At 45.0% G+C, this 7,582-nt stretch overlaps 1 pseudogene; it reads right to left on the bottom strand.

Annotated features, from left to right (window-relative positions):
* The window catches only part of LOC125439488, a 33,602-nt pseudogene extending 26,226 nt beyond the window's left edge, over window positions 1–7,376 (bottom strand).
* Between the last annotated feature and the right edge of the window lie 206 nt (window positions 7,377–7,582).

The raw sequence follows: 7,582 nt of genomic DNA, 5'->3' as shown, positions 1-7,582 counted from the left end.
AAGGTGTCTGTTGTGGGGAGCGGAAGGGAAAGGAGCTCTTGTAAGCTCACTGTGAGTCTGTTCCGAAATTAGAGAAAGGTAGGGATATAAATCCAAACTCTTCTTCTTTGTATACAAACCTGAATGGATTGATAAAGTACTTGAAGAACAGTTTGGATTTATAATCTACCTTCCTCTCCAGTAAGTGAGTCTTAAAGTGGGCTTACCAATCCTTCCTCTCTCCACAACACGACACGTCCCGCAGAGGTGGCCAAAAAGTGGAAATCAATGGGAGGTCACACTTTAGTCTGAAAAACTTATACTCATTCCGCGACATGCAGAATAATGCACTTTCTCAAAACTGCTTTCAGTGCTCTTTGAAGCTGTGCGGAATAGCAAAATCCAATTTGCAAACAGTTGTGAAAGTGGTTTGAAAAATGCATTATTTTGTGTGTGCTGGAAGGGACCTAACATCCTCCTCAGAGGCGGGGCGGGGCTTTAGCTGCCCTGGGCTGGAGCCATGGCGGAGGCACGGCCAGGCCGCAGAGGGGGGCATGATGGGGTGTTCCGGGGCTGGGCTACGGCACTGGTGGCATGGGCGCAAAGCACATCGGCCCAGGTGGGAGTTTCCCCTTGCATGGGCTCTGCATCCTCTCTTCTGCTGTTAGGAAACTGAGACCTTCAAGTTGGGGAATAGATTAAAAATAAGTTGTGACAAGATGTTGGAAATAAATATGTAAAAAGCACCTGGTCCGGAAACTATTTTGTACTAGGGACCGCATTTTAACAGTGAACAATTTGAAAATAATTTTGAAATAATTTTTGTAGTGATTTGAGGTTTTTTTAAAAAACAAATTAATTGTTACATGAATGGCACTGTAAGTAACTTTTAACAACCAAGAAAAAAATGATCATATCAGCTCTCCATGGTGTTGGATAAAAAATCTTAAGCTTAGAAAACTTAATTGTTTTAGCTGGAGATACCAGAGATCAAACTTGAGAGTTTTAGATATACTATACAAGACACACACATAATAACACACACACACACATCGCTATATCCATCCATCCATCCATCCATCCATCCATCCATCCATCCATCCATCCATCCATCCATCCATCCATCCATCCATCCATCCATCCATCCAATCTATCCACCTATCCATATATCCATCCACCCATCCATCTCATTCATTCATCTATTCATTCATTCATTCATTCATTCATTCATTTCATCCATTCATCTATCTATTCATTCATCCATTCATTATCCATTCATTCATTCATTCATTCATCCCATTCATCTATCCATCCATCCATCTATCCATCCATCCATCCATCCATCCACATATGTATGTATGTATGTATGTATGTATGTATGTTTGTATGTTTGTATGTTTGTATGTTTGTATGTTTGTATGGATGGATGGATGGATGGATGGATGGATGGATGAATGGATGGATAGAAACTAACACACACAAAGGGATGGATGGATGGATGGATGGATGGATGGATGGATGGATGGATGGATGCATAAATATTGACTAACTGGGGATTTTGTTCACAAAAGGGCCCATGGCTAATTCTCGTGGACTATCCAAGCTGCTAAATGGCTAGATGAGCATTCCTTGCATAGTTTAATTAGCTGCTGATTTATTAGTTTTATATACCTGCTGCCCCCTCCCTATGTAGGTTCATTAGGCAGTTTCCAACATAACCCATAAGTCTTCCATAACAATTAAAACAATTTCAATTCCACTGTTAAAAAACTCAACGAGAATGATTTAAAACAATTGCAGCCCTCTTGATCTCCAGATGGCGTCCCACCCATTAGACACCACCGAGGGAATGAAACCACATGAGACAAAAAAGGAAGAGGGAGAGAAGAAGGCAAATGAGCCAAAGAAAGTAAAGGGGGAGGAAATCGAGAGGAGGGGGAAGGGAGAGGCCTAGATGGATTCGATTGCAGCTGCTTCAACCATATGCCTAGCGGAACAGCTCTGTCTTACAGGTCCTGTGAAACCTTACAACGCTCTTGCAAGGCCTGGATCTCACTAGGACAGAACTTTCTTACCAGGTCGAAGCCAGGGGTGAACAAACCGTATCTGCTGTTGGAAAACCTCCTCGTACATGATTATACCTTTTACATGACGAAGCAGAGTGCACAGTGGCTAAGCACAGCGGTGCTGGATCCCTGAACATGCAGTGAGCTTTGGCACAAAGAAAGGCAGAGTCAGTTGTAGTTTCTAATCTAATAAAAAAAGAGTATTTATTAGTGAACTCCATTCTGGATAGAAAGGTAGGTAGATGGGTTCACAATTCTATTCTGATCTAGCTTTATGGAGACGGATGCACTGGAGCGCCCACCCTTCCTAATGCACATGGTGCTGGATCGAGAGCAGTGGTGGGATCCAAAAATCTTAGTAACAGGTTCCCATGGTGGTGGGATTCCAAACTGTAAGTAATAGAGCCACTGGGGCTAAGGGCACGATAAGGGCATCTCCAGGGGCAGGGCATTCCCGGGTGGGACTGTGGTAAGGACGCAGTCACAAAGCCGGTCCTTGGGCAGGAAACAAATGCATGCAGGCACAGGCTGCCACGCACGCCGGGTGAACCTCCTGCTAGACTGCTTCAAGTTCTGCGCGCTACTGCTGAGAGGGGGGGGGGGAACTAAGGCAAAAATCACATGGCAAAATCACCAATTAGTAACCCCCTCTTGGCACACACAAATAATTAGTAACCTACTCTCGGGAACCTGTGAGAACTCCTTGCTGGATCTCAACCTCTAATCAAGAGTAAGATGGAGAGTGAGAGACCGGAAGGAAGGAAGCCCCTGAGAGTATCAGTCTAATATCAAAGGGATAGTAAGCAGCATGATGGAGTAAAGGTAGGGACAAAATGGTTGAGGCAGGAAACAGCGAAAAATCCTTTCTTTCTTCCAACATCTGCTAGCCATGTCTGCTAACTGGTTTGGCAGAAAACTCTTTACAGGTGAGAGATGCAAATAGAACCCGGCCATGCAGTGAGAGTAGATAAAACTTTGAAATTAGCGCTTGCCTTGCCAATGAGAAAACCTGGATGGGATAAGTAGTTTTTGGAGATGTTGTAATGCATACAGATGTACGTCCCCTGCTCTTGACATCTAATTGAAGGTGAAAGTTTGTTAGGAGTGGCGGTCACCTGCTTCCCGCCTTCACCAATCCCAAAGAATTAATATTCAAAGAGCGCCGCTCATATGTTTATGGAGAACTGCAAAGCAGACCTTTGAAAAATACCATAAGTCACTGCTATGATGAACTCATTGCCATTCAGAACAGCTCTGTATAGCCGGGATTGACTGAAATGACTTGGCGCTTTGGCCAACGGGCTCCTCATAGCGCATGAAGCAGCAAGGCAAATTTATTTTTCCTTCAGCTCCACACCACTCACAAGCAAACCTTAGAAAATTCATCCAAGTTCATCGATCATAGAATCATAAAATCACAGAGTTGGAAGAGACCCTAAGGGCCATCAAGTTCAACCCCCTGCCATGCAGGGAACACACAAGCAAAGCACTCCTGACAGATGGCCACCCAGCCTCTGTTTGCAAAACCTCCAAAGAAGGAGACTCCACCACACTCCACAGCAGTGCATTCCACTGTCAAACAAACGTCACATTGTCAGGGAAAGTTTTTGTCTGATAAGTTTAGGTGGAATCTCTCTTTTCCTTCCCTTTGAACCCATTCCTCCTGGTCCTAGTCTCTGGAGCAGTGGAAAACAAGCTTGCTCCCTCACCACCATGACGTCCCTTCAAATATCTAAGCAGGGCTACCATATCACTACTGCACCTTCTCTTCACCAAACTATACATACCCAGCCGCCCCCCTAAGTCTCTCCCTCGTAGAGGCATGGACTCCTGACCTTTGACCATTTTGGTCACCTTCCTTTGGATCTATTCCAGCTTGCCAATATGTAGCAACTCCTAGACTTCCTTAGTGATCTCCTGGCAAAATTCTCTAACCAGGGCTAACTAAATATCCCCAGCTCCCCAGGTCTCTCCTTGTAGTGGCTAAGAGCAGGTGCACTCTGATCTGGAGGAATCGGGCTTGATCTCCCAGCTCTGCCACTTGAGTTGTGGGTGGTGGGAGGCTCGGCCCTGGGGGAATTCTGATTGGGCCTGTACACTCCCACACACACGCCAGCTGGGTGACCTTGGGCCGGTCACAGTTCTTCTGAGCTCCTCTCAGCTCCCACCCACCTCACAGGGTGTTTGCTAGAGGGGGGAAGGGCAAGGAGATTACCTTTGAGTCTCCTACAGGAGAGAAAGGGGGGATATAAATCCAAACCGTTCTTCTTCTCTATGGCATTATGTGCCTCTGAAGATCCGGGCCTCCAAATCTCATCCCTTCCCAGGTTCCACCCACAAATCTCCAGGAATTTCCTAGCCCAGATTTGGCAACTCTATAAAATCTTCTAAAGTAAACGTCTAAAATTGGTTTAAAAAACAAAACAGCCATGCCCTGTGTTTTTCTGGCAGCTAGCCCCAAACCAACCGAACAAACAATTCTGCCAGTGGTTTAGCAACCCTTCTGTCTCAAGGATTATCCCTGCACACACGCTGGAAATAGCTTCATGCCGTGCTGATTTTAAATTTACAGAGATCTCAGCAGCTGGTTGGGAAATGACCTTCTGATAGAGCGACATCTTGTGGTAGCTGAGAGATATAGCAAGCACACATCAATGCTGAGGTGCAAGGACTTGATCAAAGCTTTTCAGCAGCAACTTCGTGTGTGTGTGTGTGTGTGTGTGTGTGTATTCAGATTCTGTTCATTCATTTATTTACAAATGATAACTTTGAAATGAGATCATGAGCATAACTAAAAATAATCATGAATGCTAAAAACAAAGATAACGCCACTGAAAACACTGTCTTTCTGCACACATGCACATCATGTACACTCAGCTCTGCATATACTATAAGTTATCTCTGTCAAGTGAAACATGTGGTAAACATTCAAGAATGATATTGACAAGGTGGAACGGGTCTAGTGGAGGGCAAACCAAAATGGCAAAAGGTCTGGAATTCATGCCCTACTAGGACAGACTTCAGGAGCTGGGGATGTTTAGTTTAGTGAAGAGAAGGTTAAGAGGTGACATGATAGCCACAAGCTTAGATATTTTTTTTTACAAGGGGTGTCAGGTTGGTGAGGGAGCAAGTTTGTTTTCTGCTGCTCCAGAGACTAGGGACTAGCATTGTTCCTGCATTTCAGTAGGGTTTGACTTGGTGGTCCAACTCTTCCACTCCCACATGATTCTCACGACAGAAAGACCTTAGCTGGTGGCATGCCACGTCTGCCTTCACACAGCAAACAACCTTTGGACTTCCTTGGTGGGTTCCCATCCATGTTCTAACCAGCCTGACCCTGATTAGCCTCTGAGATCTGATGAGACCAGGCTAGACTGGGGCATCCAGGCATGTTTCTGTGATTGCAGGGGAGTTGGACTTGCTGGCCCTTGGGGCCTCTTCCAACTCTATGATTCTATCCGTGCAAGTGCACACATTACACACCAATAAGCACATGGATGAAGAAAAGGAATCGAACTAGGACAGTCCTCTAAAGAGCTCCTCGGGAATTAAGGAACCAATTATGATGCCATTTCCAATGGGGTGTTGGAAGAGAGTGTTATGGATACAGTGAGTGGTCCCCCCCCCCCAAATAAGTGGTTTTTAGATCAAACCAAGCCTGAAATAGTCCCTAGAAGCTAAAATTATCCATCTTGTTCCATAATGGGAAACCGGAAAAGACCATAATGCTGGAAAAGGTTGAAGGAAAAGATGAAGACCAAACATGAGATGGATTGACTTTATAAAGGTAGCAAGATCTGAGAAGGTTATTAAGGATAAGACATTTAGAGGACATTTATCCATAGCGTTACTATGAGTCAGAAGTCAATTGGACAGCATTTACATGCACACCTAGAGGTGTCAAATCCTTGACCAAACCAGTTTGATCTTGCAGATCTTGGAAACTAAGCAAGGTCAGCCCTGGGGTGGGAGTCTAGGCTCTCTACACAGAAACAGTTGGTGTCAATCCACCTCTGTCCTGTCACTCTGTCTCTGAAGACCCTATGGGGGTTACTCAAATGCACTGGAAATTTGATGGCAAATGTCTGTGTGTATGTGTGCTAAGAACATTAATGAAGGTTATTGAGAAAACTATTGAGAAAACTCAGCAATCAAGGAATAAGAGGGGAAGTCCTCCCATGGATTAAAAACTGGTTGGAGAAACAGGGAAGCAAAGAGTGGGCGTGGAATGGGAAATTCTCACAATGGAGAGTGGTGTCCCCCAAGGATCCGCTTTGGGACCAGTGCTCTTTAACCTATTCATAAATGACCCGAAGTAGGGGTGAGTAGCGTGGTGGCCAAGTTTCTGTAGATGATACCAAATTATGTAGGGTGGTGAGAACCTCAAAGTGATTATGTAAGTATTCCAACCGAACCTTGATAAATTAGGTGAGTGGGCTAAGAAATGGTAAATGCAGTTCAATGTAGCAAAATGCAAAGTGATGTACATAGGGGCAAAAAATCTAAACTTCACATACAGGAAGGGCAACAAGGATGATTGAGGGACTGGTTAACCTTCCCTATGAGGAGAGGCTGCAGTGTTTGGGACTCTTTAGTTTGGAGAGGAGATGTCTGAGGGGGAAGACAGGATTGAAATTCATAAAATTATGCATGGGGTGTAGAAAATGTTGACAGAGATACATTTTTCTCTCTTTCTCAAAATACTAGAACCAGGGGGCATCTATTGAAAATGCTGCGGGGAAGAATTAGGACTAATAAAAGGAAACACTCTTTCACGCAACGTGTGATTGGTGTTTGGAATATGCTGCCACAGGAGGTGGTGTGATGGCCACTAACCTGGATAGCTTTAAAAAGGGCTTGGACAGATGTATGGGAGGAGAAGTTTCGATCTCTGGCTCCCACCACTTGATCCTCCTTGATCTCAGATTGCAAATGCCTTTAACAGACCAGGTGCTCGGGAGCAACAGCCAAGAGAAGGCCATTGCTTTCACATCCTGCACTTGAGCTCCTTAAAGGCACCTGGTGGGCCACTGCTAATAGCAGAGTGCTGGACTAGATGGACTCTGGTCTGATCCCAGCAGGCTCGTGCCTATGTTCTTATCTCTATGTGCTTCTGCAGAGCAGGGGGATGGACTTTATGGCCCTTTGATGGTGTCTCTCTTCCAACTCTGTGATTCTAAGGATTCGGCTGCTATATTTCTGGTAAAATAAGGGGCCGTTCCTTAGAAATGTTGGAACAGGGGGAGAGAAACCCTGCCTTACCTTCTCTTTCCCACTCCATACTTCCCTTAGCTGCTGCCCTCCCAGAGCTAACCGGGAAGAATTTCCCATGGTAGGCTACCTGGGCCTGTGGAGGACAAGAGCTCTGGATAAGAGAGTGAGAAAGAGAGCAGGGCAGAATCCTATGGAGTTCCCTCTGAGATTCCTGGACACCCGACCAAACTGTCAGCCAAATCCAAATCCAAATCCAAAACCTTTTTATTAGGGCATAAAAAAACTGTCAGCCACCGATGAAGTAAACCGCTTTTTCTCTCTTA

This window comes from Sphaerodactylus townsendi, linkage group LG09 (genome assembly GCF_021028975.2).
Source record: "Sphaerodactylus townsendi isolate TG3544 linkage group LG09, MPM_Stown_v2.3, whole genome shotgun sequence".
Taxonomy (NCBI): domain Eukaryota; kingdom Metazoa; phylum Chordata; class Lepidosauria; order Squamata; family Sphaerodactylidae; genus Sphaerodactylus; species Sphaerodactylus townsendi.
The sequence above is the reverse complement of the archived record's forward strand: the minus strand, read 5'-3'. Positions and strand labels throughout refer to the sequence as shown.